Below are 13,501 nucleotides of genomic sequence, written 5' to 3' on the forward strand. Positions count from 1 at the left end.
CAGGTACGGCATCTAAAGCCCCTTCACATCACACTTTCTCCAGCAAACCCAAGCCAGCCCCAAGAAGTCTTTGCAGCTTGTGTTTAATGGAAGACACCTGTCTACCCTGTGAATAGATCTGCTGTATCTGTGAGAACAGGCATCTTGAGATAAGAGGAGTTGGCCTGAGGCAGCAAGGTCACCAAACCATTTGGAAGGAACCTTTGGGGGACATCTAGTACAGTCATGAAGTGGGACTACTGTCACTACTAGATCATATCAGCTGTGCCTTTGTCTAGCTGAGTCTTGGAAACTTCCAAGGACGGAATTTCCACAATATCTATGGTTTCACTGCAGCACAGGCCTCCTAGGCAAATTTTACCTATGCCTAATTTGAATATCCCAAGACATAGGATGTACTGCTGGCCATAGCTGGCAGAAGATCAAGTCCTATCTAGACTATTCTAAAAATGGTAAGCATAAAATGAGCAAAAATATGCAAGCATTTGGAAACAGGCTCACAAAAACAGTGTACTAATGCATTTCTCATGCTACCTGAAACCGCACTAACTACAAGAACTCCTTCAGGATTTCTGTTTTCAAAAGCTGTCTCAGTCAGCAGAACTGAAGAAAGATTATGGTACTCTGATACTCCCTCTGACAGAATAAAGCTGCATGAAAACAATCAAGAAGACATTAAACAATGTCTGACTGCAAGCCCAGCTTCCACAGCATTCTCAGTTCAGTAGGGCAGCTTACAGAGCAGGGACTTCCATCTCTGATGACAGCCCCCCATTTACACTGTTCCAAGGTAGTTATCAAAGTGCAAATGAACTCGCAGGGGGACACTTGCCTCCTCTAGTTCTAATTAATGCCACTGAAACTCATCATTAGCTAGGTGCATAAATGCAGCTCATACACATGTAATCATCTATCGGGAAGCACCTATTGTATAATACCAAACAAGGGGTCTGTTGAGTGAAGGGAGCCTTTTCTTCAGGAGGTGTTTCTGATTCAGTTCAAGAGAAGACTAAACCACCAAAACTCATGTACTTCATTTGGCTCTTTGCCCACTTCTCTTGCTAAAGCAAGGAACTAGTTTTATTCTGGTCTGCCATGTTCCAAGTTAACTCACTGCATAATTTAGTGTAGCTGTCTTACAAATCACACTTAGAATCACAGAATTAGGTTTGGAAAGAACCCCTGAAGGTCATCTGGTCCAAATTCCTGCTCAAAGCAGGCCCAGCTTTGAACTTAGATCAGGCTGCTCAGGACAAATTGTGACTGTCTCTGAAGAAGACAGCCTCTTTGCAACAACTCCCATCATGAAGAACTTTTTCCTTATAGCTATTCTATCTCCCTTGTTGCAGGTTGCATTCATTGCCTCTCATCCTTTTGCTGCGCTCCTCCAAGTAGAAACTGTCTCTGGCTTCTCTTCAACTACCCATCAGGCCGTTGAAGGCTACAATTAGATCTCCCTTAGCTTTTTCTTCCCCAGCTGAATAAACTTAGGTCTTTCAGTCTCTCTTTTTATCTCGTGCTCCAGTCCTCTAGCTATCTTTGTCACCATTGGCTGGAATTGCTCCAGTTTGTCAAAGTCTTTCCTATTCTGGGCAACCCAGAAATGGACACAGTACTCCAAGTACAGTCTTGCAATTGTTGAATAAAGGGGAATAATCACTCCTTGACTTGCTGGATACAATCGTATTAATGCAACCTAGTATGTGCTCAGCCTTCACTACCTCCAAGCCATGCTGCTGATTGATCTTGAACTTGTCTATCAAGACCCCCAGGTAGTTTTCTGCAGAGCTGCTCCCTAGCCACATGAACTCTAGCCCACACTTCTTTCAAAAACAACATTCGCTTTCCCATATGCCTTAGCAACATCACAAAATCAGCATGCAATTTGTAATTCAAGGGCAGTAAATACATCTCATGAGCAGAACAGAAAATAATGGTTGTGGGGGTGCCTGAATTTGCTTGCAACTGACAATTCAGGGCGTATTTAGGTATAATTTACAAATTGTATGCCCCCACCTCCTACTTTACTTCTTTTCCCAGCACGGTATCTGTGCCTTACGCATATGTGTAAGGTGCCACAACTTTTGCCTTCTCTGAGGCCTCATGCACCAGATGTAGCAGGGCAGCCTGATCCTCTGGGGTCCACTGGGGAGAGTGAACAAGGAACAAACATTTGATACTAGAGTCAAAGAAAGCAAAAGGGACGCATCCTTGCACCACAATCTCTAACCTGTGGGCAAAAGAAAGTTCTCTAGTTCAGAATATCTGGTTCAGAGCAGAGGCCAGGGAGCAAGGGGTGGAGGAAAGGCCAGGAGTTGAGTACTCCCCCCATCTCCTCACTCTTGAGTTTGAATTAACAGAGGAAGAAGAAAGAAGATCTGTCTGGTCAAAAGAGTAGCAGAAAACAGTGCGATTCTTTGGAGAGGAGACCACGGCAGGGAGCAGTGAGGAGTAAGGTGGCTCAGGAGCCCATTATGTTTTCACCAAACTGCACTCTTCCACCAGAATACCCTAAAAGCGTTAACATTGCCTCTGTAACAGATCTACAACATTTCTCCCAAATCTAGTTCCATAGCTGGTTATACCTATTTCCCCAACGTACACATAATCAGATTTTATATTCCGACTAATTTGATTTCTGGTACTATTTACTTTTTAACGCACAGTATGTTTCTCTTTCCTATGGGTAGTTTAGAGCAGATTTCACAGCTATTAGGCTTTAAATAAAGTATCTCTTCTACTTAGCTGTATTTTAAACAATCCACACTCTGCAGGTATGCCACTTTCTCCCCTCTATCTGCACTATTTTCCACTTTGCCCAAGCACTATTATCTCCTAAGACAAGATCCATTTTGTCCGGCACTGTAACTATGTCAGTCAAGGGTGCAATCAATGTTAGAACATTACCTCTGGCAATGGCCTAGAGCAGATACTTAAAGAAAGGTGATTAGTGACAGGGCAGGAGCAGAACGACTGTGTCCTTGGGGGACTGGGCAGATGCTTTGAAGATCTAACCACGATGACCCAACCCCCCTTTTTCCAGGTGGTAATACAAAACACAGCACAGTTTGGGTCATTTCCTCTCATCTCCTGCCTTCATGCTTTCACATTTTTCAATACTGTGAAATCCTCTGTCATGGTGATTCTTCCATTTTTATTTATTCATATATCAACACAATTGTCCGTTATGGCTTCTAGTGATTTGCTTGGCCTAGAAAACTTCCCTTCCTTGTTTTTGGAGTTAGGTAGTATCTTTTCCACCTTTCTTCCCTGTAATTTAAGTAAGATGTGATTTTGTGATGAAAGCAGACACATTTGCAAAGCCTGCTAATGTAAACTTAGTAATATCTTTGGAACTGTGCTGAGTGGGAAAAGACGAGGCTGGTACAAGCCCTGGCAACAAGGCTCCATGGCTGCTGCCGTATTAGCTGCATTCATGCTAAGCACTGGCCGCAGCATAAGGTAAAGCTTTCCAGGTATAACCTTATAACTGCCACCAAATACAGAAATTCACTTGGTGACCTACTTAGTTAAAGATATCAATCTTATATACCAGAAACTATCCTGTAAGACGACTAGCATTCTGTAAGGATATGTCCTCACTCATATAAATCCATGGTCTAAACAACAGATGCATACAATAGCTGCAGAAGAATATGCTGCCAACAGGTTCCTATAATATGGGAGAGTTTTAACGGAGAGTTGATTGTTTTAACAATTGCTCTTTTTACGTTACTCTGCCTTGTACAGATTATCTCCGTGTAATAACAAAATAAATTTATGGCATGTTTTGTTTGTTCTGACCTTATAAATAACTAACATTCATGCACATATACTGAAGGAACTCCATGGCAGATCTAGTGTTTAAATATTTAGTCTGAATAAACTATTGGGTAGGATTTGGCCAATCAGGACAGTAATAAAACAAAAGCAATAATTAATAATATCGTATTGCTTAGTACTTATACCACACTTTACATTCAGAAGTACTGCAAAAAACATTACTTGATTAATCAATTAATCAAGGAGCTATAAAATTAGCTACATCAACTAATTAATTAATCAAGAAGCTATTAAAAGCCTGACTGAAAGGATATCGATCGCTGCTAGAAATAACAATGCAATTGCAATGTTGTGGTGCAAAGATAAGGATTTCACAGTTGGGAAACAACAGTTTGCAGATCTGTGAGGATTCACGTGCATGGATTTGAGATCCACCCTGAAGGCATGTGGCATGGGAAACCAGGAAAGAGCTAGAATATGTATTGTCAAATGTAAGTGTAAGGGCTTGTTTGAAACAGAGTCACTTTTTGAACACAAAAGAACAAGCCACAGCTGAGATCCTGCCTTGCAAGTAATTACTATCCTGAAGACAAGGTAGGAAAAATTAAGAGAAAACATGCTTCTACTTTATTTATCAGCCTCAGAATCAGCTGCTGCCTTTGTTATGGGTTCTCGGAGACCTACTGAGATAAGAACTAAAATGGGTATTTAACAATTAATTCATAGAATCATAGAATCATAGAATCGTTAGGGCTGGAAGGGACCTTCAAAGGTCATCTAGTCCAACCCCCCTGCAAGGAACAGGGATATCTCCAACTAGATCAGGTTGCTCAGGGCCTCATCCAACCGGGCCTTGAACGTCTCCAGGGATGGAGCATCCACCACCTCTCTGGGCAACCTGTTCCAGTGTTCTACAACTCTCATGGTAAAAAATTTTTTCCTAATATCCAACCTGAATCTACCTCCCTCTATTTTAAAACCATTACCCCTTGTCCTATCACAACTGGCCCTCCTGAACAGCCTCTCCCCATCTTTCTTGTAGGCCCCCCTTGAGGTACTGGAAGACCGCTATAAGGTCACCCCGGAGCCTCCTCTTCTCCAGGCTGAACAGCCCCAACTCTTTCAGCCTGTCCTCATAGGAAAGGTGCTCCAGCCCTCTTATCATCTTCGTGGCCCTCCTCTGGACCCTCTCCAACTGGTCCATGTCCTTCTTATGTTGGGGACTCCAGAACTGGACGCAATACTCCAAGTGAGGTCTCACGAGGGCAGAGTAGAGGGGGAGAATCACCTCTCTTGACCTGCTGGCCACGCTCCTCTTGATGCAGCCCAGGATGCGGTTGGCCTTCTGGGCCGCAAGAGCACATTGCCGGCTCATATTGAGCTTCTCGTCCACCAGTACTCCCAAGTCCTTCTCCTCAGGGCTGCTCACGATCCATTCTCCGCCCAGTCTGTATTTGTGCCTGGGATTGCCATGACCCAGATGTAGGACCTTGCACTTGGCCTGGTTAAACTTCATGAGGTTGGTACGGGCCCACCTCTCCAGCCTGTCGAGGTCCCTCTGGATGGCATCCCTCCCTTCCAGCATGTCGACGGCACCACACAGCTTGGTGTCATCGGCGAACTTGCTGAGGGTGCACTCCATGCCACTGTCCACGTCACCGACAAAGATGTTGAAGAGGGCCGGGCCCAACACGGACCCCTGAGGGACGCCACTCGTGACCGGTCTCCACATGGACATCGAGCCGTTGACCACTACTCTCTGAGTACGGCCATTGAGCCAATTCCTTATCCACCAAGTGGTCCATCCATCAAACCCATGCTTCTCTGATGAGAAGATTCTAATGACTTGCTCAATACGTGTCACTCACTCTGTCCCTGCCCATGATAGAGAGGTTGGATTAGATGATCTCTAAGGTCCCTTCCAGCCTATGCCATTCTATGATTCTATGATCATGACTCAATTCAGCCTAAGAAGTCTTTGCAAGACCTTTGCTGTTAGCCCGTAACATAACCTTCAGAGGCAGGAGAGACCAAGAGCTGCACCCAAATACAGATAAAATAGAAGTGGCACAGACACCCTCCCCATCTCCACTGAGGGCCACCACATGGAAGGGCCAAGCCCTTGGGGCAGGAATGCAATTTTTCTGCGGGCCGTTAGGTTAGAGATCCACTTACTCTCTACCTCTTGCTTATAACCAGGCTATCTGTTTTACAACCTGAGCACCTTACCAAGCTATGCACCTTACAGAGCTGGACTGCAGCTAATTTCACTAACTTCTCTGATCTGATCCTTCTAATTCCTGGGTTTTTTTGCTCCACATGGACAAGGCCAAGCAGTAGCTGAGTTTCATCTGCTATTAGTGCACACATGATTCTAAAGCTCCAGGAAAGTGTGAGTGGAAACAACCATATTGATGACTGCCAGAAGATCTTGTGCACAAGGTTTACCAGATCTACAGGCTGATTGTTCAAGATCCTCTATCTCCCAATCCTACAGTCATACTTCTGATAGGATATTGAATTGCCATAGCAGCACCTCTGGCACAGAAGGGGTGTCTAAGACATTGGATCTGCTCCACCTAGCAATTCCAGAACATGTCAGGCTACACCTTTGTACCAGAGATGAAGATAGTTGCAGGTGAAATATAGGGCTCTATATACTGTATATAATCTACAGGCTACTGCTCGGTGATCATGCCAGTAGAAGAGCTAACATGAGTTTCCCATTCTTCCCAAGCTGATCTGTGGTAAGACAGGTTTTGTGTAATGGGACTGTTGATACCCTCCCCCCATTTTCTTATTCCAATTTTCACCCCCCTCCCTCACATTTTATTAAATTTCAATCTGTCTTTGGTAACAGCGAACAAATAGAAGATGAGAGCAGAATATTATATCCCATAGCATCACAGCAGCTTGAGAGACAGACACATCAGCACAACTCAAGGGGGGAGGAGGGGAAGCTCATCATACCAGGTATTGTCTTCCCTCATAAAGCAAACACACAGACAGAAAAAGTTCTTGTACAAGTGAAGAAAGCCCTCAGTTTGCTTGGCTCTTGAGGCAGAGTACTGGGGCAGCCTACGCTTCAAATTAATTGGCAGAAAATGGAGCACATTATGGCAGACTGTCTCCAAGGATGAGCACCAGAAACAGGTTATACACCCTGGCATGCAAGGCACAGTCAGGTCCAGTCCTTGCATCCTATGAAGACTGTGGTTTTGTGCATACTTCATTGCAAGAGCCAGATATGCTACAGATAATGACCAAGGCTAAGTGACAGAATTTGATGCCTGGGCTACAACTTGGTGGAAAAAATGAATAGCATCTTTGTGACTCAACGTAGAACAAAGTCTAACATTTTCTATACAAAAACATTTTCTGTTCCATTTCCCAAATTGAAAAGGAAAAGCCAATTCTGAAAAGCATAGAAGCAATGTCTTTTTAGTCTAGTATAGTGAATGTCTATATGGCGCACTGCTGGTGAGGAATCCTTCCTTTCCCTGCTAACACTAGATTAGTAATTCTCTTTCACACTATATGGGTCTGGCATCAACTCTACTGTTCAGGAAAAGCCCGGTCTCCCTGACTGAGATCGCTATTTATACTGGATGCCCATTAATTGCATTGCTTGGAATGATTTGCTGTGGGTTTTCTTTTTTTTATTCTAGCAGCATTATGTCGTGATCTGATGATTGATTGGGTCCTGTGAGCAATCATGAGCCCAAGCCTATTGCTGCTAGCTTGATAGAGTGTATATCTCTATTTCATATTCAATAATGATGAATGGTCATGGCTTACATTTATATAGCGCCTTTCATCCAGAAAGATCCCAAAGCGCTTTACAAATTGATTTACTGTGCAAACTATGGGGTTTATTCTCCGCTTCATAAGCTCGTATAAATCCCATTGAGTTACTTGCACTTCATCACGGTACTTGGTATTGCCCAAACAAGGCACAAGCACTCTTTATGATACACCTAGGAGACAGTCAGGGAACACTTATAAAAATTTGCAAGTGTTCAGAACCTCAGTTTTATGTCTTATCCAAAAGACAGAATCTTTAGCAGCAAAGCATCTACCTAACCCTGGGTAACTGACACTTTCTGCACTACTAACAGGGCTTCCTGCAGCGAAGCATTCCTTGGAGAGGACACCACCAAGGGCTGAGCCTACCTGCTCACTTGACTGCACCCTGAGGCAGTAGCTGCTGAAAACAATCAGTTCCTTCTCTTTCTAAAAAAAGCCACTGTTAAACAGAAAGCTACTATCAGCTGAACATCAGGAGCCATCAATATAAGTTGCATGGGTTTCTTCCGGGTTGCAGACGAATGAAACATGAGGAAAGTTCAGGCAACCTTCCTTGCAATAATTTTAAGTAAATATTTAGCCACAGCATGATGCTCTGCACTAATATTTAGAAGTAAATTACACAGTTGCCCTCTCTGTTTAACTTACGGTGAGGAAGGAAATGCACCAGGAACATGCCTGGCTTCAGCACCTGCTGTTGTTTCCCACTTTGATGACTAACAGAAGGGAGTCCTAAATCTGGAATCTAGCCCTCATATCTTCCAAGCCTGAGGCATACAGAGTGAAGCAGAGAACTCATGACTGAGATGAAACGTAATCACCTCAAGTATTTTTTCCACATTCCCCACTCAGTCTAAAAGCTTTAAAGGAGCAAGAGCATCTCTACCTCCACGAGCAGCACGGGGGAAAGGGACCTGGTGGACAGCAGGATGACCATGAGCCAGCAATGTGCCCTTGTGGCCAGGAAGGCCAATGGCATCCTGGGGTGTATTAGAAGGGGTGTGGTTAGTAGCTCGAGAGAGGTTCTCCTCTCCCTCTACTCTGCCCTGGTGAGGCCACATCTGGAATATTGTGTCCAGTTCTGGGCCCCTCAGTTCAAGAAGGACAGAGAACTGCTTGAGAGAGTCCAGCACAGGGCCACAAAGATGATTAAGGGTGTGGAACATCTCCGTTATGAGGAAAGACTGAGGGAGTTAGGTCTCTTTAGCTTGAAGGAGACTGTTTATAAATATGTAAAGGGTGACTGTCATGAGGATGGAGCCAGGCTCTTCTCAGTGGCATCCAGTGATAGGACAAGGGGAAATGGATATAAGCTGGAACATAGGAGGTTCCACTTAAACATGAGGAGGAACTTCTTCACAGTAAGGGTAACAGAACACTGGGACAGGCTTCCCAGAGAGGTTGTGGAGTCTCCTTCTATGGAGATGTTCAAAACCCACCTGGACGCATTCTTGTGTGATCTAATCTAGGCGGTTCTGCTCAGGCAGGAGGATTGGACTAGATGATCCTTTGAGGTCCCTTCCAATCCCTAACATTCTGTGATTCTGTGACTTTGGCAGAGAGTTAAGTGAGATGCATAAAAACAAATACAGAAATTCTCAATTAAATGTGGTGCCTGTGAAAATGAGATGCCAACTAGTATGCCATGAGTGTAAGCTGAACAAGTTCCTGAATATCTTTTTTCTTCCCCACTTTATCACTTCTGAAATGGCTGCAGTAGCAATGCTGGTTCTAACCTGATCAAAGACAAAGTCATGTCAAGTTATTCAATGCTTGTGTGAAAGACTCATCTCCTAAGGGATTTTAACCCAAATGTGTTCTATGGGAACCCAAATAGCTCATGGATATTTGAAGGTAAAAGGTATCAATCTAGTGCTAGAATCACATATGACTTTCAGGTTTTGACCATTGTGTTTTCTTCCTTGGCCTATGAGAATTACCATGCTGAAATACTACATCAATAAATACAGATAAAAAAAAAAAAAAGAGCAAACCAGAAGTTCCCTCCTTTATTACATTATGGACTGTTTGCCAAATTCTTTATTAAATATCAGATCAAAAAAGGAAGATGACAAAGGCTAAGACAGGAAAAAAAAAATCCCCTTCTTGGAGGCATGAGTAAATAAATCTAGCAGCAGGATTGACAGTATCAGCCTGAAAGGCCTCATGTAGCATGCATTCTTGGGGCAGGGGGGAAGGGGAACCACATAGGAAACATAGGAGCATTTATCCAGCAGTTTCATAATATGTTCAGGCCAATATAGATGCAGTCGGTTCCTCAGTCACGCATGTTCCATCTCTGTTTTCGTCAGCTCTAGCAGTTTGCCCAATACTAGTAAAATCTTTTGGACAACAAGTGAGGTTTTAAGGAGGCTGCAGGTAGAGATATCCTCCTGTCTCCCCCTGTTGTGCATATCCTGCCCATTTGATCTAAGTGGAAGGTGGTTACGGTGAATGTCATGGCAAATGGGATGCTGAAGCACATGGAAGCCTTAGAAATTTCCTGCGATATAGGAAGCGAGAACACGACAAAAGCATTGCCCAACAGTAGATGTTAAGGCCTGTCAGATGCAGGGCACCTGCCCCTACTGATCACCTAGAGCATGAGACCCCACTAACCACCCTGAAGACTGCTCTCCCACTTCAGAAACACAGAAATGCTACCCTGCTCACTATTTGTCATCTGTATTTTAAGTGTGGACCTCCGTCATATTTAATACACAGCTGTGTTTAGCATAGAGTTTAAGTGGAGTATTATTTTTTTCTTGGACATCTTCCCTGTAATACCTAGATAAGTCACTAATACTAAGAAATTTCTCTTCAAAATGTCTGCATGGGAGTTCATGGTGTTAAAGAACTGCAAGATGAGGGATATGGCCTAAAGCCTACATCGCAGAGTCTTTCATTTTAGGGGACCACCATGGCCTGTTTTATCAGCCTGGCTGCCACAACTTGTGTGGCTAAATTTCAGCTCAGTTTTACTTCAATTCACATTCTTCAACTTCACATTAGGTCCTTAGCATTTGCACCCACAAAGCAAGAAAATGAGAACATTTTGATACAAATGGCCTGCTTGGCAAGAGGGAAACTCTAAGCAACCTTCCAATACCAATTAAGATACAGTCAGGATCTTCATGGAGGCACATGGCAGGAGAATGAGTCTGTGGAATTAACTGCAAGAAGGGAGATTCTTACTGAATATAAGGAAAAAATTTTTCACCATAAATAAGCAGAGGAATGTATTACCCAGAGAGACTGTGGAATCTCCATGCTTGGAGTTTTCAAGGTCCAGTCTGATCTTTCCTGCACACACTTCTCTGCCCATCCAGCACTTTTCCCAAGCCCCTCCCTCGTTTATTTAATTCCTTGTGTCTTATGTTCTGCATGCCAGTGCAGCTCCTTTTTCTTCTTCTGGCTTTGACATCAATAGGAGGGGAGTGAGAGTAAGAGCAAGTTTGCCAGTTTTAGTCGGTAAGATGACAGTGGCCTTCAGATGTTTGGAGAAACAGTGACACAGAAGACCAGATCAAGGACCACAGACCCAAGATAAAGCATGTAACTGCATCAACAAGAACGCAAATGAGTAGTTCCATAACAAGGGCAGGTACTTGCTTGTTGCAGATAGCATTATCAGAATTTAGCTGCCAAATACTAGCAAGCAGCTACTGAGCTCATATGAGCTACTGAAATAAAAAGAAATCTCAATACCTTACCTATAATTCATAATGAAAGCATATTGGAAAAAGTGTAATAATGACCCTTTGCCTTATTTTAAATCCTTACCTCATTCCCTTCATGCTATGGAGATATCAGAGTTCCTTAGCCAATAACGTAAATGCTGTTGCACAGACAAAATATACATTGCTGGCAGTCCAGTGGCAGGATTATTTTTTTTTTAAATTAACACTGGAAGACGTTACAGGTTCCACTTCTGTTAACAAACAAATATTTAGAAAGTATGCACTTCCATAACTGTCCTATTTGGTGAATTTTATAACCAACATGAGATCAAAGACAATATGAATATTTATAAGGACAAACAGACATGCTTGTAGAATGGCAAGAAATTCTTACAATCTGCTATTTGGAAGCTTTAGAGAAGCCACAGAATCATCCCATAGTTACTGTCTGAGATTGTGTGATAGTTTGATGTGTGGGGGGGGGTGTTCTGGTGGCAGGGGAGGGGATTTGCTCCCTGTGCCACCAGATCTGAGTCCCATCCCCCCCGGGGGAGGTTGAGCCAAGGCGGCGCCTCTGCGAATTGCCCTATTTAAGTTGAGACAAAGGGGCGGGAAGGGGCTTTTTGCTCAGGAGCGAGGAGAGAGCAGGAGGGCGCTGCCCTCGCTCCCGGCTCCCGGCCGGGCGGCTGCCCGGGCCCGGGCCGGCGCCATGTGCTCAAGATGGCGCCGGGGGAGCCGCATGGGGGGCTCGGGAAGCACCCCGCTCCCGGGGTGCCTGCCGGGCCGAGCTCCCCTAGAGAGGATTAATATCTAAGAGAAGACAACCACAACGACCGGGTCAGCAGAGATGGAGCAGGAGGAGGTGTACTGGAGCTGAGGCTTCCCTTGCAAATCGGTGTGAGATGGCAGGCGGCCCCCCTGCAGCCAGGGTGTACTCGGCGGAGCAGCGACCCACTCGTGGCCCGTGGAGAGACCCACGTCGGGAAGGAGATGCCTGAGCCCAGGAGAGGTCGTGGAGCAGGGGATGCGCGACCAGGTACTGTTGATAATGGGGCATGGAATGCACGACGAGGTCGTGGAGGCATCTGGAGACCGTGGGACGACCCACGCCGACGCGAGTGGCAGCAGCTCCCTAAGAGGCCGAGACTGGTAAAGCCCGAACTGGTGCGATCCATGGGGAGGATTGCAATCCTGCGGGCAGGACTTACTTTGGAAAAGTTTGGGGACTTTTTCTTTGTGAGTAGGGGATCCACCGAAGCAAGGGAAAAATGGTGTAAAGACTCCTCCTCCTTTAAGAAAGGAGCGGCAGTGAACAACATGGATGAACTGACCTGTACTCCCCCATTCCCTGTCTCCCTGCGCCGCTGGGGGGAAGACAGAGCCAGGAACAAAAGGAAAATAGGGGGTGGGGAGGTGTTGTTTTAAGATCGGGCCTTGTTTTCTCTTTCTCCTCTCAAATAACCGGTTTCGTTCCCTTTTGTCTTTTGTTTAGTAACTGTTAATAAATTGCTTTTGTTTTTATGAAGAAAGCCCGAGTCATGTTTTGCCCGAGACCATGTTTGGTGGGTGCTCCCTTTTCGGTTCTTGTCTCGACCCTCAGTCCAAAAACCACGACAGATTGGGATGCAGTTTCTCCTAGTCACGTGTTCCACAATCTGACCGAGTTCTTCTAGCTGGATGGCCCCAGGTTAACACCACCAGAGCAGGGCACCAAATGGCAAGAAACCCTGAAATATTACCAAGTACAGGAAAAGGAGCTCACTCCATGTGAGGAGATAGTGTTCAATCTAACTGTTCAGCAAGTAGTTGGAAAGATTTTATTATTTTATCCTTAGAAAACTTGCTAAGAAAGACAGGATAGCTCATCAACATTGAAGAACAGGCAACAAGAAAGCCAGAAAGTAATTGTAAATTAAGGAAATCACATCAAATTAATTAAAGCAACAGGATCAGAGCCCATTTCCAGGCAAAATAGCTATCTGCCTCAAAAGAAATGCCAGCGTAAATTACATAGATTGGACTTTTACTGGCACTCAGCTGCAAAGCCAAGGACCAAATGCTGGTGAGTGAGATTCTCCTGATCTAGAAGGATCCTGTCCATCCATAACCAGGAGACAAATTCACAAGGGCAGGGATGCCAGGGAAGCCTGCGTCACTTTCCAAAGCATTATTTACCCCAGGGATAAAGAGAAGATTTTGACAGCCTTCCACATACAGTCTACTCTTGCTCA

Source organism: Tauraco erythrolophus, chromosome 6 (assembly GCF_009769465.1).
Source record: "Tauraco erythrolophus isolate bTauEry1 chromosome 6, bTauEry1.pri, whole genome shotgun sequence".
Classification (NCBI taxonomy): Eukaryota; Metazoa; Chordata; class Aves; order Musophagiformes; family Musophagidae; genus Tauraco; species Tauraco erythrolophus.